Source organism: Ambystoma mexicanum, chromosome 11 (assembly GCF_040938575.1).
Source record: "Ambystoma mexicanum isolate Mex_15411 chromosome 11, UKY_AmexF1_1, whole genome shotgun sequence".
Taxonomy (NCBI): domain Eukaryota; kingdom Metazoa; phylum Chordata; class Amphibia; order Caudata; family Ambystomatidae; genus Ambystoma; species Ambystoma mexicanum.
In genome coordinates, this window is record NC_090934.1 from 825793805 (window position 1) to 825819026 (window position 25222).

General features: G+C 48.4%; 10 non-coding genes across 10 annotated transcripts; all 10 read right to left on the reverse strand.

The window, feature by feature from the left end:
- Positions 1 to 811: 811 nt before the first annotated feature.
- Positions 812 to 883, reverse strand: TRNAW-CCA (transfer RNA tryptophan (anticodon CCA)). The gene has a single exon. It is a non-coding gene; the product is annotated as a tRNA-Trp (tRNA).
- Positions 884 to 1196: 313 nt separating this feature from the next.
- TRNAN-GUU (transfer RNA asparagine (anticodon GUU)) lies at positions 1197 to 1270 on the reverse strand. Its single transcript has one exon. It is a non-coding gene; the product is annotated as a tRNA-Asn (tRNA).
- A 2175-nt stretch (positions 1271 to 3445) lies between these two features.
- On the reverse strand, positions 3446 to 3519 carry TRNAN-GUU (transfer RNA asparagine (anticodon GUU)). The gene has a single exon. It is a non-coding gene; the product is annotated as a tRNA-Asn (tRNA).
- A 1789-nt stretch (positions 3520 to 5308) lies between these two features.
- On the reverse strand, positions 5309 to 5380 carry TRNAW-CCA (transfer RNA tryptophan (anticodon CCA)). The gene has a single exon. It is a non-coding gene; the product is annotated as a tRNA-Trp (tRNA).
- Positions 5381 to 5693: 313 nt separating this feature from the next.
- Positions 5694 to 5767, reverse strand: TRNAN-GUU (transfer RNA asparagine (anticodon GUU)). The gene has a single exon. It is a non-coding gene; the product is annotated as a tRNA-Asn (tRNA).
- A 1790-nt stretch (positions 5768 to 7557) lies between these two features.
- On the reverse strand, positions 7558 to 7629 carry TRNAW-CCA (transfer RNA tryptophan (anticodon CCA)). Its single transcript has one exon. It is a non-coding gene; the product is annotated as a tRNA-Trp (tRNA).
- A 5650-nt stretch (positions 7630 to 13279) lies between these two features.
- Positions 13280 to 13353, reverse strand: TRNAN-GUU (transfer RNA asparagine (anticodon GUU)). The gene has a single exon. It is a non-coding gene; the product is annotated as a tRNA-Asn (tRNA).
- Positions 13354 to 15527: 2174 nt separating this feature from the next.
- On the reverse strand, positions 15528 to 15601 carry TRNAN-GUU (transfer RNA asparagine (anticodon GUU)). The gene has a single exon. It is a non-coding gene; the product is annotated as a tRNA-Asn (tRNA).
- Positions 15602 to 20025: 4424 nt separating this feature from the next.
- TRNAN-GUU (transfer RNA asparagine (anticodon GUU)) lies at positions 20026 to 20099 on the reverse strand. Its single transcript has one exon. It is a non-coding gene; the product is annotated as a tRNA-Asn (tRNA).
- Positions 20100 to 24986: 4887 nt separating this feature from the next.
- On the reverse strand, positions 24987 to 25058 carry TRNAW-CCA (transfer RNA tryptophan (anticodon CCA)). The gene has a single exon. It is a non-coding gene; the product is annotated as a tRNA-Trp (tRNA).
- Positions 25059 to 25222: the final 164 nt, after the last annotated feature.

Genomic DNA, 25222 nt, shown 5'->3' on the forward strand with positions numbered 1-25222 from the left:
ACGCCCGAGACAACTCTGAGTGTCACCTCAAATTCTAAGAAATGCAAACTAGGGACCTACGCTTTTTATTGCCAGTGGATCTTTGTGTTTCAGACAAATGTGCACGCCTCCCAGAGCCCCTTGCAATGCACTTAGGGAAATGGGGGAAGGTGCTGTGCAACCCTCTCGCTGACAATGTCTCTCTTGTCTATAATGTATCTATGAGAGAGAGAGAAATAGGCAATGCGAGAGTGAAAAAGTAAAATGGAAATGTGTCTACTGAGACCAGTATAAGGGGAAATCCTCACAATCCAGGACCGACAGTTGATTGGGAGGGCGCTTACAGGTTTCCGACACCAGACCGGTACCTGAACTCACAAACCCAAACTGCAAAGTGATGGGCATTGCCACTAGACTGCCGACCCCCTTTCGGGGCCCCAGCATATATCCTTTAGTCACACCTAGAGTTCCCAGGACAGTGCAGCATTCAGCGATTACACGAAAATATTGACAGCGCTAGGAGGCCATGCAAATGGCAGAGGTATGCTTTACAAAGCCCACGTAGCGTGCACAAAACAGCACATCAGTCAGGCCCACTTGAAGAGATGGTAAAGAGGAAATACTTCTGCTGCATCCAGTAAAACATAGAGATTGGCCTGCTTTAAAGGTTGACCATGTTCTTCATCGGTGTCTGTCAATATGATACTTCCCTGCTGCAAAGCTTACATTCGAAACGCCAGAACAACTAGGCCCAGAGCACAAAGATGCAGTCAGGTTGAAATAACGAGATACTGAAGAGCAATTTTGTATTTCAGAGTGGGAAAAGCAAATATGCCCCCGACGTGATTTGAACACGCAACCTTCTGATCTGGAGTCAGACGCCCTACCATTGCGCCACGAGGTCCTAGTGGCAGTCCACCTGGTGTGTCTGATGACAGAATAAAGGTAGGAGACGTACATGCACCTGCAGAGCCTCATTGCTTCTTTAAGTAGACTGGCTAGGATAGCTTCCTTCTGTGCATCAGTACACGCTGCAGCCAAACCCTTCCCATGAAGTCTTGATGTTTATGAATTGAATGGCAAGTTTTGAAAAACTAAAGCAAGCGAGAAGAATTGCTTGCAGTTTATTGGATTTTTTGGACGTCAGCAGACGAGACCTGCGAGAGGTAAACAGAAGTTCATAGTTGGTCATGCTGAATTTTTGAGCCAAAATGCATCGTCCCTGGGTGGGCTTGAACCACCAACCTTTCGGTTAACATCCGAACGCGCTAACCGATTGCGCCACAGAGACTCATGCAGTGCTTACACTGGGGCCTGATTGGTTTGCTGTTTGCTTATGCTCCCCAGGCAACCTGAAAATATTTCTAAAATAGCTCTATTTCCCACAGCAAATCAGGGTATCAAGTACTTCCCTACCTCCCGTAATCCACAAACACAGGGGATTTAGTAGAGGACGGAGCCCATCAACAGTGCACCAAATGCCCTCTGTGTAGGCATAACTTGCTATGAGGAGAAAGCCACAGTTGCGCACTTGTGTTAAAAGGGGACAGTAGGCTGAACCCAGAGAACACGGGAGAAATGACTCAGGTTTACTGAGTGGAACACTCTGTGTCTTTGTGCCAAAAACAGCAGCGTCTTTTCGGTTAACAGCCGAACGCGCTAACCAATTGCGCCACAGAGACTCACTGGCATGTGTGTTCTGCCTTTGGCCTGATTGCATTGCTATTTTTTTCTGATTGGCAGAAAACCTGAAATTTTTTCTGAAAAAGGCATGCCTCTCTTAGCACTGCAGTGCATTAGACTGCTCCCTTGCTTCCCTGAGTCCCCAAATACACAACCACCTTGGGCACAATAGAAGACACATTCCAGCAGATTTAGCAAGAGTGCACCAAGGATTCTATATGTAGGTACCTTGCTGAGAAGCAGGACCTGCAGTTGCATTCTTCTGTTAAAAGAGGGCAGCAGAGTGCACCAAGAGAACTTGGGGGAAGTAGCTTATGTTAACTACTTGCCATGATCTTTATAGATCCCTCTGTTTGACTGGGTGAATTCTAATTTCTGGGGTAGAGTAAGCAATTTTTGGATCTAGATGCTGTGCGCAACAGGAATGCTATATACTGCACTGTACTGCTACTGAAAAGTTACCAATTTTACAGGATGTTCAGGTAAGCTTTGTTTCAGAAAACAACTTGCTAGAGGCCCTAGGACAGATTACTGGGACAAAGGAAGAGGGTTTGGGGATTAGCACATCTCCTATGAAAGGTACAGTCACGCCCGAGACAACTCTGAGTGCCTCCTCAAATTCTAAGAAATGCGAACTGGGGTCCTACGCCTTTTATTGCCAGTGGATCTTTGTGTTTCAGACAAATGTGCACGCCTCCCAGAGCCCCATGCAATGCACTTAGGGAAATGGGGGAAGGTGCTGTGCAACCCTCTCGCTGACAATGTCTCTCTTGTCTATAATGTATCTATGAGAGAGAGAGAAATAGGCAATGTGAGAGTGAAAAAGTAAAATGGAAATGTGTCTACTGAGACCAGTATAAGGGGAAATCCTCACAATCCAGGACCGACAGTTGATTGGGAGGGCGCTTACAGTTTTCTGACACCAGACCGGTACCTGAACTCACAAACCCAAACTACAAAGTGATGGGCATTGCCACTAGACTGCCGACCCCCTTTCGGGGCCCCAGCATATATCCTTTAGTCACACCTAGAGTTCCCAGGACAGTGCAGCATTCAGCGATTACACGAAAATATTGACAGCGCTAGGAGACCATGCAAATGGCAGAGGTATGCTTTACAAAGCCCACGTAGCGTGCACAAAACAGCACATCAGTCAGGCCCACTTGAAGAGATGGTAAAGAGGAAATACTTCTGCTGCATCCAGTAAAACATAGAGATTGGCCTGCTTTAAAGGTTGACCATGTCCTTCATGGGTGTCTGTCAATATGATACTTCCCTGCTGCAAAGCTTACATTCGAAACGCCAGAACAACTAGGCCCAGAGCACAAAGATGCAGTCAGGTTGAAATAACGAGATACTGAAGAGCAATTTTATATTTCAGAGTGGGAAAAGCAAATATGACCCCGACGTGATTTGAACACGAAACCTTCGGATCTGGAGTCAGACGCGCTACCATTGCGCCACGAGGTCCATGCGGCACTCCACCTGGTGTGTCTGATGACAGAATAAAGGTAGGAGACGTATATGCACCTGCAGAGCCTCATTGCTTCTTTAAGTAGACTGGCTAGGATAGCTTCCTTCTGTGCATCAGTACACGCTGCAGCCAAACCCTTCCCATGAAGTCTTGATGTTTATGAATTGAATGGCAAGTTTTGAAAAACTAAAGCAAGCGAGAAGAATTGCTTGCAGTTTATTGGATTTTTTGGACGTCAGCAGACGAGACCTGCGAGAGGTAAACAGAAGTTCATAGTTGGTCATGCTGAATTTTTGAGCCAAAATGCATCGTCCCTGGGTGGGCTTGAACCACCAACCTTTCGGTTAACAGCCGAACGCGCTAACCGATTGCGCCACAGAGACTCATGCAGTGCTTACACTGGGGCCTGATTGGTGTGCTGTTTGCTTATGCTTCCCAGGCAACCTGAAAATATTTCTAAAATAGCTCTATTTCCCACAGCAAATCAGGATATCAAGCACTTCCCTACCTCCCCTAATCCACAAACACAGGGGATTTAGTAGAGGACAGAGCCCATCAACAGTGCACCAAATGTCCTCTGTGTAGGCATAACTTGCTATGAGGAGAAAGCCACAGTTGCGCACTTGTGTTAAAAGGGGACAGTAGGCTGAACCCAGAGAACACGGGAGAAATGACTCAGGTTTACTGAGTGGAACACTCTGTGTCTTTGTGCCAAAAACAGCAGCGTCTTTTCGGTTAACAGCCGAACGCGCTAACCATTGTGCCACAGAGACTCACTGGCATGTGTGTTCTGCCTTTGGCCTGATTGCATTGCTATTTTTTTCTGATTGGCAGAAAACCTGAACTTTTTTCTGAAAAAGGCATGCCTCTCGTAGCACTGCAGTGCATTAGACTGCTCCCTTGCTTCCCTGAGTCCCCAAATACACAACCACCTTGGGCACAATAGAAGACACATTCCAGCAGATTTAGCAAGAGTGCACCAAGGTTTCTATATGTAGGTACCTTGCTGAGAAGCAAGACCTGCAGTTGCATTCTTCTGTTAAAAGAGGGCAGCAGAGTGCACCAAGAGAACTTGGGGGAAGTAGCTTATGTTAACTACTTGCCATGCTCTTTATAGATCCCTCTGTTTGACTGGGTGAATTCTAATTTCTGGGGTAGAGTAAGCAATTTTTGGATCTAGATGCTGTGCGCAACAGGAATGCTATATACTGCACTGTACTGCTACTGAAAAGTTACCAATTTTACAGGATGTTCAGGTAAGCTTTGTTTCAGAAAACAACTTGCTAGAGGCCCTAGGACAGATTACTGGGACAAAGGAAGAGGGTTTGGGGATTAGCACATCTCCTATGAAAGGTACAGTCACGCCCGAGACAACTCTGAGTGCCTCCTCAAATTCTAAGAAATGCAAACTAGGGACCTACGCTTTTTATTGCTAGGGGATCTTTGTGTTTCAGACAAATGTGCACGCCTCCCAGAGCCCCTTGCAATGCACTTAGGGAAATGGGGGAAGGTGCTGTGAAGCCCTCTCGCTGACAATGTCTCTCTTGTCTATAATGTATCTATGAGAGAGAGAGAAATAGGCAATGCGAGAGTGAAAAAGTAAAATGGAAATGTGTCTACTGAGACCATTATAAGGGGAAATCCTCACAATCCAGGACCGACAGTTGATTGGGAGGGCGTTTACAGGTTCCCGACACCAGACCGGTACCTGAACTCACAAACCCAAACTGCAAAGTGATGGGCATTGCCACTAGACTGCCGACCCCCTTTCGGGGCCCCAACATATATCCTTTAGTCACACCTAGAGTTCCCAGGACACTGCAGCATTCAGCGATTACACGAAAATATTGACAGCGCTAGGAGGCCATGCAAATGGAAGAGGTATGCTTTACAAAGCCTACGTAGCGTGCACAAAACAGCACATCAATCAGGCCCACTTGAAGAGATGGTAAAGAGGAAATACTTCTGCTGCATCCAGTAAAACATAGAGATTGGCCTGCTTTAAAGGTTGACCATGTCCTTCATGGGTGTCTGTCAATATGATACTTCCCTGCTGCAAAGCTTACATTCGAAACGCCAGAACAACTAGTCCCAGAGCACAAAGCTGCAGTCAGGTTGAAATAACGAGATACTGAAGAGCAATTTTGTATTTCAGAGTGGGAAAAGCAAATATGCCCCCGACGTGATTTGAACACGCAACCTTCTGATCTGGAGTCAGACGCGCTACCATTGCGCCACGAGGTCCTTGTGGCAATCCACCTGGTGTGTCTGATGACAGAATAAAGGTAGGAGACGTACATGCACCTGCAGAGCCTCATTGCTTCTTTAGGTAGACTGGCTAGGATAGCTTCCTTCTGTGCATCAGTACACGCTGCAGCCAAACCCTTCCCATGAAGTCTTGATGTTTATGAATTGAATGGCAAGTTTTGAAAAACTAAAGCAAGCGAGAAGAATTGCTTACAGTTTATTGGATTTTTTGGACGTCAGCAGACGAGACCTGCGAGAGGTAAACAGAAGTTCATAGTTGGTCATGCTGAATTTTTGAGCCAAAATGCATCGTCCCTGGGTGGGCTTGAACCACCAACCTTTCGGTTAACAGCCGAACACGCTAACCGATTGCGCCACAGAGACTCATGCAGTGCTTACACTGGGGCCTTATTGGTGTGCTGTTTGCTTATGCTTCCCAGGCAACCTGAAAATATTTCTAAAATAGCTCTATTTCCCACAGCAAATCAGGGTATCAAGCACTTCCCTACCTCCCCTAATCCACAAACACAGGGGATTTAGTAGAGGACAGAGCCCATCAACAGTGCACCAAATGTCCTCTGTGTAGGCATAACTTTTTATGAGGAGAAAGCCACAGTTGCGCACTTGTGTTAAAAGGGGACAGTAGGCTGAACCCAGAGAACACGGGAGAAATGACTCAGGTTTACTGAGTGGAACACTCTGTGTCTTTGTGCCAAAAACAGCAGCGTCTTTTCGGTTAACAGCCGAACGCGCTAACCAATTGTGCCACAGAGACTCACTGGCATGTGTGTTCTGCCTTTGGCCTGATTGCATTGCTATTTTTTTCTGATTGGCAGAAAACCTGAACTTTTTTCTGAAAAAGGCATGCCTCTCGTAGCACTGCAGTGCATTAGACTGCTCCCTTGCTTCCCTGAGTCCCCAAATACACAACCACCTTGGGCACAATAGAAGACACATTCCAGCAGATTTAGCAAGAGTGCACCAAGGTTTCTATATGTAGGTACCTTGCTGAGAAGCAAGACCTGCAGTTGCATTCTTCTGTTAAAAGAGGGCAGCAGAGTGCACCAAGAGAACTTGGGGGAAGTAGCTTATGTTAACTACTTGCCATGCTCTTTATAGATCCCTCTGTTTGACTGGGTGAATTCTAATTTCTGGGGTAGAGTAAGCAATTTTTGGATCTAGATGCTGTGCGCAACAGGAATGCTATATACTGCACTGTACTGCTACTGAAAAGTTACCAATTTTACAGGATGTTCAGGTAAGCTTTGTTTCAGAAAAGAACTTGCTAGAGGCCCTAGGACAGATTACTGGGACAAAGGAAGAGGGTTTGGGGATTAGCACATCTCCTATGAAAGGTACAGTCACGCCCGAGACAACTCTGAGTGCCTCCTCAAATTCTAAGAAATGCGAACTGGGGTCCTACGCCTTTTATTGGCAGTGGATCTTTGTGTTTCAGACAAATGTGCACGCCTCCCAGAGCCCCTTGCAATGCACTTAGGGAAAGGGGGGAAGGTGCTGTGAAGCCCTCTCGCTGACAATGTCTCTCTTGTCTATAATGTATCTATGAGAGAGCGAGAAATAGGCAATGCGAGAGTGAAAAAGTAAAATGGAAATGTGTCTACTGAGACCAGTATAAGGGGAAATCCTCACAATCCAGGACCGACAGTTGATTGGGAGGGCGCTTACAGGTTTCCGACACCAGACCGGTACCTGAACTCACAAACCCAAACTGCAAAGTGATGGGCATTGCCACTAGACTGCCGACCCCCTTTCGGGGCCCCAGCATATATCCTTTAGTCACACCTAGAGTTCCCAGGACAGTGCAGCATTCAGCGATTACACGAAAATATTGACAGCGCTAGGAGGCCATGCAAATGGCAGAGGTATGCTTTACAAAGCCCACGTAGCGTGCACAAAACAGCACATCAGTCAGGCCCACTTGAAGAGATGGTAAAGAGGAAATACTTCTGCTGCATCCAGTAAAACATAGAGATTGGCCTGCTTTAAAGGTTGACCATGTCCTTCATGGGTGTCTGTCAATATGATACTTCCCTGCTGCAAAGTTTACATTCGAAACGCCACAACAACTAGGCCCAGAGCACAAAGATGCAGTCAGGTTGAAATAACGAGATACTGAAGAGCAATTTTATATTTCAGAGTGGGAAAAGCGAATATGACCCCGACGTGATTTGAACACGAAACCTTCTGATCTGGAGTCAGACGCGCTACCATTGCGCCACAAGGTCCTTGTGGCAATCCACATAGTGTGTCCGATGACAGAATAAAGGTAGGAGACGTACATTGACCTGCAGAGCCTCATTGCTTCTTTAAGTAGACTGGCTAGGATAGCTTCCTTCTGTGCTTCAGTACACGCTGCAGCTAAACCCTTCCCATGAAGTCTTGATGTTTATGAATTGAATGGCAAGTTTTGAAAAACTAAAGCAAGCAAGAAGAATTGCTTGCAGTTTATTGGATTTTTTGGACGTCAGCAGACGAGACCTGCGAGAGGTAAACAGAAGTCCATAGTTGGTCACGCTTAATTTTTGAGCCAAAATGCACCGTCCCTGGGTGGGTTTGAACCATCAACCTTTCGGTTAACAGCCGAACGCGCTAACCGATTGCGCCACATAGACTCATGCAGTTCTTACACTGGGGCGTGATTGGTGTGCTGTTTGCTTATGCTTCCCAGGCAACCTGAAAATATTTCTAAAATAGCTCTATTTCCCACAGCAAATCAGGGTATCAAGCACTTCCCTACCTCCCCTAATCCACAAACACAGGGGATTTAGTAGAGGACAGAGCCCATCAACAGTGCACCAAATGTCCTCTGTATATAGAGATCCTCTCTGTGCCCAGGCCCAACCGTGCGGGGGGAGGTGTGGCCCTTATCTTCCCTGAGTGGATTCCTGCCACTGTTACTCCCATGCAGACCTACTCCTCTTTTGAATGTCTTGTCTGCCGACTCTCTCTCTCTCCTAGCCATTCCCTTACCGTGGCTACTATCTATCGGCCACCTGGTCAAATTTCCTCCTTCCTCTCCGAGTGGGCGGACCTCTCCTCCTCACTCCTGTCCTCAACCACTCAACTCCTCTTTCTTGGAGACTTCAACATCCACCTGGATGCCTCCTGTCCCCCCTCTGGACTCTTTCGCAACCTCTGCGACTCTCTCTCACTCTCTATTCTCCCGTCTGGGCCGACTCATTCTGCAGGGCACACTCTTGATGCCCTGATCTCCTCTGACCTTCCCCTCTCTGTCCCTCTCTCCACTCCTCTCTCCTGGAGTGATCACTTTCTCCTCTCCTCCCACCTCACCCTCCCTACCCCACAGGCAAAGCCACCCCCATCACTGCCACCTTCCTTCTCGGTCATCCGACCCATGAAGCGCGTGTCAGTTGAGGCTTTTGCTGCCACCTTCTTGCCCCCTCCTACCCCTTCGGCTGACTCCCACCCTGACACAGCCCTCTCCACTCTCCACTCCGCTATATCTGATACTCTTGATATCCTTGCCCCTGTCATGAGAATCCGCCTGAAGCCCAAAGCCAAATGTAACTCCTGGTATGACTCGGATCTCGTCACCCTTAAGCGCAAGTGCAGGGTGGCAGAGAGGAAATGGCGTGCTTCATGTTCATCCTCTGACAAACTGGCCTGTCGCCTGCTCCAAAGGCAATACCGGCTCTCCGTTCTCACCAAGAAGAGAGCCCTTATCCAAGCCCGCATCTCTGCGGCATCTAACAATTCGGCCGAACTCTTTAAAATCTGCAAGGAGCTGGCCAACCCTGCTGCAGTCTCTACCTCTCCTGTCCCCTCCCAGGCCCTCTGCACGGCACTGGCCTCTCACTTCATTTCAAAAACTCAGGACATCCTGTCCTCACTCTCCTCCTATAACCTCCCCCCCTCTATTCCCTGCCCTTCCTCTGGCTCTTCTGCAGCCACCCCTCCTCTCTCCTTCTCTTCCTTTCCCCTTTTTTCTGCTGACGAGGTTTCAAGACAAGTCCGATCTATGAAAGTCTCATCAAAACAGGTCCACCCCTGTTCCTCCAAAACTATCAAGGACCACATTGACTCCTTGGCTCCTGCCCTTGCTGACTTCTGCAGTCACTCCTTCGCCTCTGGAGTCTTCCCATCCCCTCTCAAGCACTCCCTTGTGCACCCCCTTCTTAAGAAACCCTCTTCCGACCCTTCCTGCCCAGCTAACTATCGCCCAATCTCTATCACTCCCTTCCTGGGCAAGCTCCTGGAGAAACTGGCCATCTCCCAGCTTAATCTCCATGCTGAATGTGTTGGTAGTCTTCATGACCATCAGTCTGGCTTCAGAGCTGCCAGAAGCACGGAAACTGCTCTCCTGAACATCCGTGAGGACCTGCTCTCGAACCTTGACTCTAACATTCCATGTGTTCTCATTTTGCTTGATCTCTCTTCTGCCTTTGATACTGTCAACCATACCATCCTGCTCAACCGTCTCCGTGATAACCTCGGTATCACTGGTCAGGCTCTGACGTGGCTGACCTCTTTCCTCTCAAATCGACCCTCCCAGGTCCAACTGGGGTCTTTCCTCTCTGACATCTTCTTCTCTACCTGTGGTGTCCCCCAGGGATCTAACCTCTCTCCCTGGCTGTTCAACCAGTATCTGGCACTTCTTGCCCACCACATCGCCGCTCTCTGCCCCTACTTTCAGTGCTATGCGGATGATACCCAACTCATTTTCAGGCTACCCTCGGCCTCCTCTTCTCCTTCCCTCATCTCTGACTGTCTTTCTGCTATCCAGGAATGGTGTGCCGCCAACGACCTCTGCCTTAATGCCAGTAAGACTGAGATTCTACTCATCGGCACTCCCACTCCCTCCTTCCCTGCTGCTCTCTGGCCGGCCTCTCTGGGCCCTCTTCCTACTCCTACCTGCAAGGCAAAAAACCTTGGGGTCATCTTCGACTCCACACTCTCCCTCTCTCCTCACATATCCGACGTATCTAAGAAGTCACACTACCAGCTACACCTCCTCAGAGGTATCCTTCCTTTCCTCTCCTTCCCCCAGAAGCTCACTGTCTCTAGAGCCCTGGTTCTCTCTAAGCTGGACTACTGTAACAGCCTCTATCTTAATCTGCCCGCCTCTACTCTCCGCCCTTTGCAACTCATCCAGAACAGGACTGCAAGGCTTGTCCTTGGCCTCAAGCCCAGGGACCGTATCTCTCCAGGACTGAAATCACTACACTGGCTCCCAGTGACTGCGATGATCAAGTTCAAAACCCTCTGCATTGTCCACAAGGCCGTCTGGGGCCTTGGGCCAAAATACCTTCAACTCTCTCTTCCTAAATATCTTCCTTCTCGAGCTCTTCGCTCATCCGCCTCCAACTCCCTCAGGGTCAGCCGCTTCTCCAAACAACGAGTTGGGGGCAGATCTCTTTCCACTGCAGGGGCCTCCCTCTGGAACAGCCTTCCTACCTCCCTGAAACTTGAGGAGAACCACCTCCGGTTCCGGAAGCACCTCAAAACCTTCCTCTTTGCCTCCGCTTTCTCTCCCCCTCTCCCCTGCTAATACTACTGAAACTGCACTGAATCTGCAACTGGGCCATTCACCGTTCTCGGCCCAGCCACTCTCCCCTGCACTGCCTCCACGGCAACCCCTGCACTACGGGACTGTGTCTGTATCCATACAGCCCCCCTTCCCAGCACTTGTCTGCACTTACCTCGCACTTGCCACCAGCTGGCCCTTGTTATTTATCCTGTATGCTGTATGCTTATAACCCTGTACTGCACTTTCCCCTCTCCCTTCCCCCATGCACTTTTCCCTTCCCCTCTACCCTTGCACTTGCGCGATCTGAATGACACCTGGCCTAGTAAGATCGTTGTCTGTCTCCCCTTGTCCCCCCCCTGCCTCGTCGCGCCTTGAAACACTTGTGTATAGGCGCGTTACAAATGCCTTATCATATCATAGGCATAACTTGCTATGAGGAGAAAGCCACAGTTGCGCACTTGTGTTAAAAGGGGACAGTAGGCTGAACCCAGAGAACACGGGAGAAATGACTCAGGTTTACTGAGTGGAACACTCTGTGTCTTTGTGCCAAAAACAGCAGCGTCTTTTCGGTTAACAGCCGAACGCGCTAACCAATTGCGCCACAGAGACTCACTGGCATGTGTGTTCTGCCTTTGGCCTGATTGCATTGCTATTTTTTTCTGATTGGCAGAAAACCTGAACTTTTTTCTGAAAAAGGCATGCCTCTCTTAGCACTGCAGTGCATTAGACTGCTCCCTTGCTTCCCTGAGTCCCCAAATACACAACCACCTTGGGCACAATAGAAGACACATTCCAGCAGATTTAGCAAGAGTGCACCAAGGATTCTATATGTAGGTACCTTGCTGAGAAGCAAGACCTGCAGTTGCATTCTTCTGTTAAAAGAGGGCAGCAGAGTGCACCAAGAGAACTTAGGGGAAGTAGCTTATGTTAACTACTTGCCATGCTCTTTATAGATCCCTCTGTTTGACTGGGTGAATTCTAATTTCTGGGGTAGAGTAAGCAATTTTTGGATCTAGATGCTGTGCGCAACAGGAATGCTATATACTGCACTGTACTGCTACTGAAAAGTTACCAATTTTACAGGATGTTCAGGTAAGCTTTGTTTCAGAAAACAACTTGCTAGAGGCACTAAGACAGATTACTGGGACAAAGGAAGAGGGTTTGGGGATTAGCACTATGAAAGGTACAGTCACGCCCGAGACAACTCTGAGTGTCACCTCAAATTCTAAGAAATGTAAGCTAGGGACCTACGCTTTTTATTGCCAGTGGATCTTTGTGTTTCAGACAAATGTGCACGCCTCCCAGAGCCCCTTGCAATGCACTTAGGGAAATGGGGGAAGGTGCTGTGAAGCCCTCTCGCTGACAATGTCTCTCTTGTCTATAATGTATCTATGAGAGAGAGAGAAATAGGCAATGCGAGAGTGAAAAAGTAAAATGGAAATGTGTCTACTGAGACCAGTATAAGGGGAAATCCTCACAATCCAGGACCGACAGTTGATTGGGAGGGCGCTTACAGGTTTCCGACACCAGACCGGTACCTGAACTCACAAACCCAAACTGCAAAGTGATGGGCATTGCCAGTAGACTGCCGACCCCCTTTCGGGGCCCCAGCATATATCCTTTAGTCACACCTACAGTTCCCAGGACAGTGCAGCATTCAGCGATTACACGAAAATATTGACAGCGCTAGGAGGCCATGCAAATGGCAGAGGTATGCTTTACAAAGCCCACGTAGCGTGCACAAAACAGCACATCAGTCAGGCCCACTTGAAGAGATGGTAAAGAGGAAATACTTCTGCTGCATCCAGTAAAACATAGGGATTGGCCTGCTTTAAAGGTTGACCATGTCCTTCATGGGTGTCTGTCAATATGATACTTCCCTGCTGCAAAGCTTACATTCGAAACGCCAGAACAACTAGGCCCAGAGCACAAAGATGCAGTCAGGTTCAAATAACGAGATACTGAAGAGCAATTTTGCATTTCAGAGTGGGAAAGGCAAATATGACCCCGACGTGATTTGAACACGCAACCTTCTGCTCGGGAGTCAGACGCACTACCATTGCACCACGAGGTCCTTGTGGCAGTCCACCTGGTGTGTCTGATGACAGAGTAAAGGTAGGAGACGTACATGCACCTGCAGAGCCTCATTGCTTCTTTAAGTAGACTGGCTAGGATAGCTTCCTTCTGTGCATCAGTACACGCTGCAGCCAAACCCTTCCCATGAAGTCTTGATGTTTATGAATTGAATGGCAAGTTTTGAAAAACTAAAGCAAGCGAGAAGAATTGCTTGCAGTTTATTGGATTTTTTGGACGTCAGCAGACGAGACCTGCGAGAGGTAAACAGAAGTTCATAGTTGGTCATGCTGAATTTTTGAGCCAAAACGCATCGTCCCTGGGTGGGCTTGAACCACCAACCTTTCGGTTAACAGCCGCACGCGCTAACCGATTGCGCCACAGAGACTCATGCAGTGCTTACTCTGGGGCCTGATTGGTGTGCTGTTTGCTTATGCTCCCCAGGCAACCTGAAAATATTTCTAAAATAGCTCTATTTCCCACAGCAAATCAGGGTATCAAGCACTTCCCTACCTCCCGTAATCCACAAACACAGGGGATTTAGTAGAGGACAGAGCCCATCAACAGTGCACCAAATGCCCTCTGTGTAGGCATAACTTGCTATGAGGAGAAAGCCACAGTTGCGCACTTGTCTTAAAAGGGGACAGTAGGCTGAACCCAGAGAAGACGGGAGAAATGACTCAGGTTTACTGAGTGGAACACTCTGTGTCTTTGTGCCCAAAACAGCAGCGTCTTTTCGGTTAACAGCCGAACGCGCTAACCAATTGCGCCACAGAGACTCACTGGCATGTGTGTTCTGCCTTTGGCCTGATTGCATTGCTATTTTTTTCTGATTGGCAGAAAACCTGAACTTTTTTCTGAAAAAGGCATGCCTCTCTTAGCACTGCAGTGCATTAGACTGCTCCCTTGCTTCCCTGAGTCCCCAAATACACAACCACCTTGGGCACAATAGAAGACACATTCCAGCAGATTTAGCAAGAGTGCACCAAGGATTCTATATGTAGGTACCTTGCTGAGAAGCAAGACCTGCAGTTGCATTCTTCTGTTAAAAGAGGGCAGCAGAGTTCACCAAGAGAACTTGGGGGAAGTAGCTTATGTTAACTACTTGCCATGCTCTTTATAGATCCCTCTGTTTGACTGGGTGAATTCTAATTTCTGGGGTAGAGTAAGCAATTTTTGGAACTAGATGCTGTGCGCAACAGGAATGCTATATACTGCACTGTACTGCTACTGAAAAGTTACCAATTTTACAGGATGTTCAGGTAAGCTTTGTTTCAGAAAACAACTTGCTAGAGGCACTAAGACAGATTACTGGGACAAAGGAAGAGGGTTTGGGGATTAGCACATCGCCTATGAAAGGTACAGTCACGCCCGAGACAACTCTGAGTGTCACCTCAAATTCTAAGAAATGCAAACTAGGGACCTACGCTTTTTATTGCCAGTGGATCTTTGTGTTTCAGACAAATGTGCACGCCTCCCAGAGCCCCTTGCAATGCACTCAGGGAAAGGGGGGAAGGTGCTGTGCAACCCTCTCGCTGACAATGTCTCTCTTGTCTATAATGTAACTATGAGAGAGAGAGAAATAGGCAATGCGAGAGTGAAAAAGTAAAATGGAAATGTGTCTACTGAGACCAGTATAAGGGGAAATCCTCACAATCCAGGACCGACAGTTGATTGGGAGGGCGCTTACAGGTTTCCGACACCAGACCGGTACCTGAACTCACAAACCCAAACTGCAAAGTGATGCCCATTGCCACTAGACTGCCGACCCCCTTTCGGGGCCCCAAAATATATCCTTTAGTCACACCTAGAGTTCCCAGGACAGTGCAGCATTCAGCGATTACACGAAAATATTGACAGCGCTAGGAGGCCATGCAAATGGCAGAGGTATGCTTTACAAAGCCCACGTAGCGTGCACAAAACAGCACATCAGTCAGGCCCACTTGAAGAGATGGTAAAGAGGAAATACTTCTGCTGCATCCAGTAAAACATAGAGATTGGCCTGCTTTAAAGGTTGACCATGTCCTTCATGGGTGTCTGTCAATATGATACTTCCCTGCTGCAAAGTTTACATTCGAAACGCCAGAACAACTAGGCCCAGAGCACAAAGATGCAGTCAGGTTGAAATAACGAGATACTGAAGAGCAATTTTATATTTCAGAGTGGGAAAAGCAAATATGCCCCCGACGTGATTTGAACACGAAACCTTCTGATCTTGAGTCAGACGCGCTACCATTGCGCCACGAGGTCCTTGTGGCAATCCACCTGGTGTGTCTGATGACAGAATAAAGGTAGGAGACGTACATGCACCTGCAGAGCCTCATTGCTTCTTTAAGTAGACTGGCTAGGATAGCTTCCTTCTGTGCATCAGTACACGCTGCAGCCAAACCCTTCCCATGAAGTCTTGATGTTTATGAATTGAATGGCAAGTTTTGCAAAACTAAAGCAAGCGAGAAGAATTGCTTACAGTTATTGGATTTTTTGGACGTCAGCAGACGAGACCTGCGATAGGTAAACAGAAGTTCATAGTTGGTCATGCTGAATTTTTGAGCCAAAATGCATCGTCCCTGGGTGGGCTTGAACCACCAACCTTTCGGTTAACAGCCGAACGCGCTATCCGATTGCGCCACAGAGACTCATGCATTGCTTACACTGGGGCCTGATTGGTGTGCTGTTTGCTTATGCTTCCCAGGCAACCTGAAAATATTTCTAAAATAGCTCTATTTCCCACAGCAAATCAGGGTATCAAGCACTTCCCTACCTCCCCTAATCCACAAACACAGGGGATTTAGTAGAGGACAGAGCCCATCAACAGTGCACCAAATGTCCTCTGTGTAGGCATAACTTGCTATGAGGAGAAAGCCACAGTTGCGCACTTGTGTTAAAAGGGGACAGTAGGCTGAACCCAGAGAACACGGGAGAAATGACTCAGGTTTACTGAGTGGAACACTCTGTGTCTTTGTGCCAAAAACAGCAGCGTCTTTTCGGTTAACAGCCGAACGCGCTAACCAATTGTGCCACAGAGACTCACTGGCATGTGTGTTCTGCCTTTGGCCTGATTGCATTGCTATTTTTTTCTGATTGGCAGAAAACCTGAACTTTTTTCTGAAAAAGGCATGCCTCTCGTAGCACTGCAGTGCATTAGACTGCTCCCTTGCTTCCCTGAGTCCCCAAATACACAACCACCTTGGGCACAATAGAAGACACATTCCAGCAGATTTAGCAAGAGTGCACCAAGGTTTCTATATGTAGGTACCTTGCTGAGAAGCAAGACCTGCAGTTGCATACTTCTGTTAAAAGAGGGCAGCAGAGTGCACCAAGAGAACTTGGGGGAAGTAGCTTATGTTAACTACTTGCCATGCTCTTTATAGATCCCTCTGTTTGACTGGGTGAATTCTAATTTCTGGGGTAGAGTAAGCAATTTTTGGATCTAGATGCTGTGCGCAACAGGAATGCTATATACTGCACTGTACTGCTACTGAAAAGTTACCAATTTTACAGGATGTTCAGGTAAGCTTTGTTTCAGAAAACAACTTGCTAGAGGCCCTAGGACAGATTACTGGGACAAAGGAAGAGGGTTTGGGGATTAGCACATCTCCTATGAAAGGTACAGTCACGCCCGAGACAACTCTGAGTGCCTCCTCAAATTCTAAGAAATGCGAACTGGGGTCCTACGCCTTTTATTGCCAGTGGATCTTTGTGTTTCAGACAAATGTGCACGCCTCCCAGAGCCCCATGCAATGCACTTAGGGAAAGGGGGGAAGGTGCTGTGCAACCCTCTCGCTGACAATGTCTCTCTTGTCTATAATGTATCTATGAGAGAGAGAGAAATAGGCAATGCGAGAGTGAAAAAGTAAAATGGAAATGTGTCTACTGAGACCAGTATAAGGGGAAATCCTCACAATCCAGGACAGACAGTTGATTGGGAGGGCGCTTACAGGTTTCCGACACCAGACCGGTACCTGAACTCACAAACCCAAACTGCAAAGTGATGGGCATTGCCACTAGACTGCCGACCCCCTTTCGGGGCCCCAACATATATCCTTTAGTCACACCTAGAGTTCCCAGGACACTGCAGCATTCAGCGATTACACGAAAATATTGACAGCGCTAGGAGGCCATGCAAATGGCAGAGGTATGCTTTACAAAGCCCACGTAGCGTGCACAAAACAGCACATCAGTCAGGCCCACTTGAAGAGATGGTAAAGAGGAAATACTTCTGCTGCATCCAGTAAAACATAGAGATTGGCCTGCTTTAAAGGTTGACCATGTCCTTCATGGGTGTCTGTCAATATGATACTTCCCTGCTGCAAAGCTTACATTCGAAACGCCAGAACAACTAGGCCCAGAGCACAAAGATGCAGTCAGGTTGAAATAACGAGATACTGAAGAGCAATTTTGTATTTCAGAGTGGGAAACGCAAATATGCCCCCGATGTGATTTGAACACGCAACCTTCTGATCTGGAGTCAGACGCCCTACCATTGCGCCACGAGGTCCTAGTGGCAGTCCACCTGGTGTGTCTGATGACAGAATAAAGGTAGGAGACGTGCATGGACCTGCAGAGCCTCATTGCTTCTTTAAGTAGACTGGCTAGGATAGATTCCTTCTGTGCATCAGTACACGCTGCAGCCAAACCCTTCCCATGAAGTCTTGATGTTTATGAATTGAATGGCAAGTTTTGAAAAACTAAAGCAAGCGAGAAGAATTGCTTGCAGTTTATTGGATTTTTTGGACGTCAGCAGATGAGACCTGCGAGAGGTAAACAGAAGTTCATAGTTGGTCATGCTGAATTTTTGAGCCAAAATGCATCGTCCCTGGGTGGGCTTGAACCACCAACCTTTCGGTTAACAGCCGAACGCGCTAACATATTGCGCCACAGAGACTCATGCAGTGCTTACACTGGGGCCTGATTGGTGTGCTGTTTGCTTATGCTCCCCAGGCAACCTGAAAATATTTCTAAAATAGCTCTATTTCCCACAGCAAATCAGGGTATCAAGTACTTCCCTACCTCCCGTAATCCACAAACACAGGGGATTTAGTAGAGGACAGAGCCCATCAACAGTGCACCAAATGTCCTCTGTGTAGGCATAACTTGCTATGAGGAGAAAGCCACAGTTGCGCACTTGTGTTAAAAGGGGACAGTAGGCTGAACCCAGAGAACACGGGAGAAATGACTCAGGTTTACTGAGTGGAACACTCTGTGTCTTTGTGCCCAAAACAGCAGCGTCTTTTCGGTTAACAGCCGAACGCGCTAACCAATTGCGCCACAGAGACTCACTGGCATGTGTGTTCTGCCTTTGGCCTGATTGCATTGCTATTTTTTTCTGATTGGCAGAAAACCTGAACTTTTTTCTGAAAAAGGCATGCCTCTCTTAGCACTGCAGTGCATTAGACTGCTCCCTTGCTTCCCTGAGTCCCCAAATACACAACCACCTTGGGCACAATAGAAGACACATTCCAGCAGATTTAGCAAGAGTGCACCAAGGATTCTATATGTAGGTACCTTGCTGAGAAGCAAGACCTGCAGTTGCATTCTTCTGTTAAAAGAGGGCAACAGAGTGCACCAAGAGAACTTGGGGGAAGTAGCTTATGTTAACTACTTGCCATGATCTTTATAGATCCCTCTGTTTGACTGGGTGAATTCTAATATCTGGGGTAGAGTAAGCAATTTTTGGATCTAGATGCTGTGCGCAACAGGAATGCTATATACTGCACTGTACTGCTACTGAAAAGTTACCAATTTTACAGGATGTTCAGGTAAGCTTTGTTTCAGAAAACAACTTGCTAGAGGCCCTAGGACAGATTACTGGGACAAAGGAAGAGGGTTTGGGGATTAGCACATCTCCTATGAAAGGTACAGTCACGCCCGAGACAACTCTGAGTGCCTCCTCAAATTCTAAGAAATGCGAACTAGGGTCCTACGCCTTTTATTGCCAGTGGATCTTTGTGTTTCAGACAAATGTGCACGCCTCCCAGAGCCCCATGCAATGCACTTAGGGAAATGGGGGAAGGTGCAGTGCAACCCTCTCGCTGACAATGTCTCTCTTGTCTATAATGTATCTATGAGAGAGAGAGAAATAGGCAATGTGAGAGTGAAAAAGTAAAATGGAAATGTGTCTACTGAGACCAGTATAAGGGGAAATCCTCACAATCCAGGACCGACAGTTGATTGGGAGGGCGCTTACAGGTTTCCGACACCAGACCGGTGTCTGAACTCACAAACCCAAACTACAAAGTGATGGGCATTGCCACTAGACTGCCGACCCCCTTTCGGGGCCCCAGCATATATCCTTTAGTCACACCTAGAGTTCCCAGGACAGTGCAGCATTCAGCGATTACACGAAAATATTGACAGCGCTAGGAGGCCATGCAAATGGCAGAGGTATGCTTTACAAAGCCCACGTAGCGTGCACAAAACAGCACATCAGTCAGGCCCACTTGAAGAGATGGTAAAGAGGAAATACTTCTGCTGCATCCAGTAAAACATAGAGATTGGCCTGCTTTAAAGGTTGACCATGTCCTTCATGGGTGTCTGTCAATATGATACTTCCCTGCTGCAAAGTTTACATTCGAAACGCCAGAACAACTAGGCCCAGAGCACAAAGATGCAGTCAGGTTGAAATAACGAGATACTGAAGAGCAATTTTATATTTCAGAGTGGGAAAAGCAAATATGACCACGACGTGATTTGAACACGAAACCTTCGGATCTGGAGTCAGACGCGCTACCATTGCGCCACGAGGTCCAGGCGGCACTCCACCTGGTGTGTCTGATGACAGAATAAAGGTAGGAGACGTACATGCACCTGCAGAGCCTCATTGCTTCTTTAAGTAGACTGGCTAGGATAGCTTCCTTCTGTGCATCAGTACACGCTGCAGCCAAACCCTTCCCATGAAGTCTTGATGTTTATGAATTGAATGGCAAGTTTTGAAAAACTAAAGCAAGCGAGAAGAATTGCTTGCAGTTTATTGGATTTTTTGGACGTCAGCAGACGAGACCTGCGAGAGGTAAACAGAAGTCCATAGTTGGTCACGCTGAATTTTTGAGCCAAAATGCACCGTCCCTGGGTGGGCTTGAACCACCAACCTTTCGGTTAACAGCCGAGCGCGCTAACCGATTGCGCCACAGAGACTCATGCAGTTCTTACACAGGGGCCTGATTGGTGTGCTGTTTGCTTATGCTTCCCAGGCAACCTGAAAATATTTCTAAAATAGCTCTTTTTCCCACAGCAAATCAGGGTATCAAGCACTTCCCTACCTCCCCTAATCCACAAACACAGGGGATTTAGTAGAGGACAGAGCCCATCAACAGTGCACCAAATGTCCTCTGTATATAGAGATCCTCTCTGTGCCCAGGCCCAACCGTGCGGGGGGAGGTGTGGCCCTTATCTTCCCTGAGTGGATTCCTGCCACTGTTACTCCCATGCAGACCTACTCCTCTTTTGAATGTCTTGTCTGCCGACTCTCTCTCTCTCCTAGCCATTCCCTTACCGTGGCTACTATCTATCGGCCACCTGGTCAAATTTCCTCCTTCCTCTCCGAGTGGGCGGACCTCTCCTCCTCACTCCTGTCCTCAACCACTCAACTCCTCTTTCTTGGAGACTTCAACATCCACCTGGATGCCTCCTGTCCCCCCTCTGGACTCTTTCGCAACCTCTCCGACTCTCTCTCACTCTCTATTCTCCCGTCTGGGCCGACTCATTCTGCAGGGCACACTCTTGATGCCCTGATCTCCTCTGACCTTCCCCTCTCTGTCCCTCTCTCCACTCCTCTCTCCTGGAGTGATCACTTTCTCCTCTCCTCCCACCTCACCCTCCCTACTCCACAGGCAAAGCCACCCCCATCACTGCCACCTTCCTTCTCGGTCATCCGACCCATGAAGCGCGTGTCAGTTGAGGCTTTCGCTGCCACCTTCTTGCCCCCTCCTCCCCCTTCGGCTGACTCCCACCCTGACACAGCCCTCTCCACTCTCCACTCCGCTATATCTGATACTCTTGATATCCTTGCCCCTGTCATGAGAATCCGCCTGAAGCCCAAAGCCAAATGTAACTCCTGGTATGACTCGGATCTCGTCACCCTTAAGCGCAAGTGCAGGGTGGCAGAGAGGAAATGGCGTGCTTCATGTTCATCCTCTGACAAACTGGCCTGTCGCCTGCTCCAAAGGCAATACCGGCTCTCCGTTCTCACCAAGAAGAGAGCCCTTATCCAAGCCCGCATCTCTGCGGCATCTAACAATTCGGCCGAACTCTTTAAAATCTGCAAGGAGCTGGCCAACCCTGCTGCAGTCTCTACCTCTCCTGTCCCCTCCCAGGCCCTCTGCACGGCACTGGCCTCTCACTTCATTTCAAAAACTCAGGACATCCTGTCCTCACTCTCCTCCTATAACCTCCCCCCCCTCTATTCCCTGCCCTTTCTCTGGCTCTTCTGCAGCCACCCCTCCTCTCTCCTTCTCTTCCTTTCCCCTTTTTTCTGCTGACGAGGTTTCAAGACAAGTCCGATCTATGAAAGTCTCATCAAAACAGGTCCACCCCTGTTCCTCCAAAACTATCAAGGACCACATTGACTCCTTGGCTCCTGCCCTTGCTGACTTCTGCAGTCACTCCTTCGCCTCTGGAGTCTTCCCATCCCCTCTCAAGCACTCCCTTGTGCACCCCCTTCTTAAGAAACCCTCTTCCGACCCTTCCTGCCCAGCTAACTATCGCCCAATCTCTATCACTCCCTTCCTGGGCAAGCTCCTGGAGAAACTGGCCATCTCCCAGCTTAATCTCCATGCTGAATGTGTTGGTAGTCTTCATGACCATCAGTCTGGCTTCAGAGCTGCCAGAAGCACGGAAACTGCTCTCCTGAACATCCGTGAGGACCTGCTCTCGAACCTTGACTCTAACATTCCATGTGTTCTCATTTTGCTTGATCTCTCTTCTGCCTTTGATACTGTCAACCATACCATCCTGCTCAACCGTCTCCGTGATAACCTCGGTATCACTGGTCAGGCTCTGACGTGGCTGACCTCTTTCCTCTCAAATCGACCCTCCCAGGTCCAACTGGGGTCTTTCCTCTCTGACATATTCTTCTCCACCTGTGGTGTCCCCCAGGGATCTAACCTCTCTCCCTGGCTGTTCAACCAGTATCTGGCACTTCTCGGCCACCACATCGCCGCTCTCTGCCCCTACTTTCACTGCTATGCGGATGATACCCAACTCATTTTCAGGCTACCCTCGGCCTCCTCTTCTCCTTCCCTCATCTCTGACTGTCTTTCTGCTATCCAGGAATGGTGTGCCGCCAACGACCTCTGCCTTAATGCCAGTAAGACTGAAATTCTACTCATCGGCACTCCCACTCCCTCCTTCCCTGCTGCTCTCTGGCCGGCCTCTCTGGGCCCTCTTCCTACTCCTACCTGCAAGGCAAAAAACCTTGGGGTCATCTTCGACTCCACACTCTCCCTCTCTCCTCACATATCCGACGTATCTAAGAAGTCACACTACCAGCTACACCTCCTCAGAGGTATCCTTCCTTTCCTCTCCTTCCCCCAGAAGCTCACTGTCTCTAGAGCCCTGGTTCTCTCTAAGCTGGACTACTGTAACAGCCTCTATCTTAATCTGCCCGCCTCTACTCTCCGCCCTTTGCAACTCATCCAGAACAGGACTGCAAGACTTGTCCTTGGCCTCAAGCCCAGGGACCGTATCTCTCCAGGACTGAAATCACTACACTGGCTCCCAGTGACTGCGATGATCAAGTTCAAAACCCTCTGCATTGTCCACAAGGCCGTCTGGGGCCTTGGGCCAAAATACCTTCAACTCTCTCTTCCTAAATAACTTCCTTCTCGAGCTCTTCGCTCATCCGCCTCCAACTCCCTCAGGGTCAGCCGCTTCTCCAAACAACGAGTTGGGGGCAGATCTCTTTCCACTGCAGGGGCCTCCCTCTGGAACAGCCTTCCTACCTCCCTGAAACTTGAGGAGAACCACCTCCGGTTCCGGAAGCACCTCAAAACCTTCCTCTTTGCCTCCGCTTTCTCTCCCCCTCTCCCCTGCTAATACTACTGAAACTGCACTGAATCTGCAACTGGGCCATTCACCGTTCTCGGCCCAGCCACTCTCCCCTGCACTGCCTCCACGGCAACCCCTGCACTACGGGACTGTGTCTGTATCCATACAGCCCCCCTTCCCAGCACTTGTCTGCACTTACCTCGCACTTGCCACCAGCTGGCCCTTGTTATTTATCCTGTATGCTGTATGCTTATAACCCTGTACTGCACTTTCCCCTCTCCCTTCCCCCATGCACTTTTCCCTTCCCCTCTACCCTTGCACTTGCGCGATCTGAATGACACCTGGCCTAGTAAGATCGTTGTCTGTCTCCCCTTGTCCCCCCCCCCTGCCTCGTCGCGCCTTGAAACACTTGTGTATAGGCGCGTTACAAATGCCTTATCATATCATAGGCATAACTTGCTATGAGGAGAAAGCCACAGTTGCGCACTTGTGTTAAAAGGGGACAGTAGGCTGAACCCAGAGAACACGGGAGAAATGACTCAGGTTTACTGAGTGGAACACTCTGTGTCTTTGTGCCAAAAACAGCAGCGTCTTTTCGGTTAACAGCCGAACGCGCTAACCAATTGCGCCACAGAGACTCACTGGCATGTGTGTTCTGCCTTTGGCCTGATTGCATTGCTATTTTTTTCTGATCGGCAGAAAACCTGAACTTTTTTCTGAAAAAGGCATGCCTCTCTTAGCACTGCAGTGCATTAGACTGCTCCCTTGCTTCCCTGAGTCCCCAAATACACAACCACCTTGGGCACAATAGAAGACACATTCCAGCAGATTTAGCAAGAGTGCACCAAGGATTCTATATGTAGGTACCTTTCTGAGAAGCAAGACCTGCAGTTGCATTCTTCTGTTAAAAGATGGCAGCAGAGTGCACCAAGAGAACTTGGGGGAAGTAGCCTATGTTAACTACTTGCCATGCTCTTTATAGATCCCTCTGTTTGACTGGGTGAATTCTAATTTCTGGGGTAGAGTAAGCAATTTTTGGATCTAGATGCTGTGCGCAACAGGAATGCTATATACTGCACTGTACTGCTACTGAAAAGTTACCAATTTTACAGGATGTTCAGGTAAGCTTTGTTTCAGAAAACAACTTGCTAGAGGCACTAAGACAGATTACTGGGACAAAGGAAGAGGGTTTGGGGATTAGCACATCTCCTATGAAAGGTACAGTCACGCCCGAGACAACTCTGAGTGTCACCTCAAATTCTAAGAAATGCAAACTAGGGACCTACGCTTTTTATTGCCAGTGGATCTTTGTGTTTCAGACAAATGTGCACGCCTCCCAGAGCCCCATGCAATGCACTTAGGGAAAGGGGGGAAGGTGCTGTGAAGCCCTCTCGCTGACAATGTCTCTCTTGTCTATAATGTAACTATGAGAGAGAGAGAAATAGGCAATGCGAGAGTGAAAAAGTAAAATGGAAATGTGTCTACTGAGACCAGTATAAGAGGAAATCCTCACAATCCAGGACCGACAGTTGATTGGGAGGGCGCTTACAGGTTTCCGACACCAGACCGGTACCTGAACTCACAAACCCAAACTGCAAAGTGATGGGCATTGCCACTAGACTGCCGACCCCCTTTCGGGGCCCCAGCATATATCGTTTAGTCACACCTAGAGTTCCCAGGACAGTGCAGCATTCAGCGATTACACGAAAATATTGACAGCGCTAGGAGGCCATGCAAATGGCAGAGGTATGCTTTACAAAGCCCACGTAGCATGCACAAAACAGCACATCAGTCAGGCCCACTTGAAGAGATGGTAAAGAGGAAATACTTCTGCTGCATCCAGTAAAACATAGAGATTGTCCTGCTTTAAAGGTTGACCATGTCCTTCATGGGTGTCTGTCAATATGATACTTCCCTGCTGCAAAGTTTCCATTCAAAACCCCAGAACAACTAGGCCCAGAGCACAAAGATGCAGTCAGGTTGAAATAACGAGATACTGAAGAGCAATTTTGTATTTCAGAGTGGGAAAAGCAAATCTGACCCCGACGTGATTTGAACACGCAACCTTCTGATCTGGAGTCAGACGCGCTACCATTGCGCCACGAGGTCCTTGTGGCAATGCTCCTGGTGTGTCTGATGACAGAATAAAGGTAGGAGACGTACATGCACCTGCAGAGCCTCATTGCTTCTTTAAGTAGACTGGCTAGGATAACTTCCTTCTGTGCATCAGTACACGCTGCAGCCAAACCCTTCCCATGAAGTCTTGATGTTTA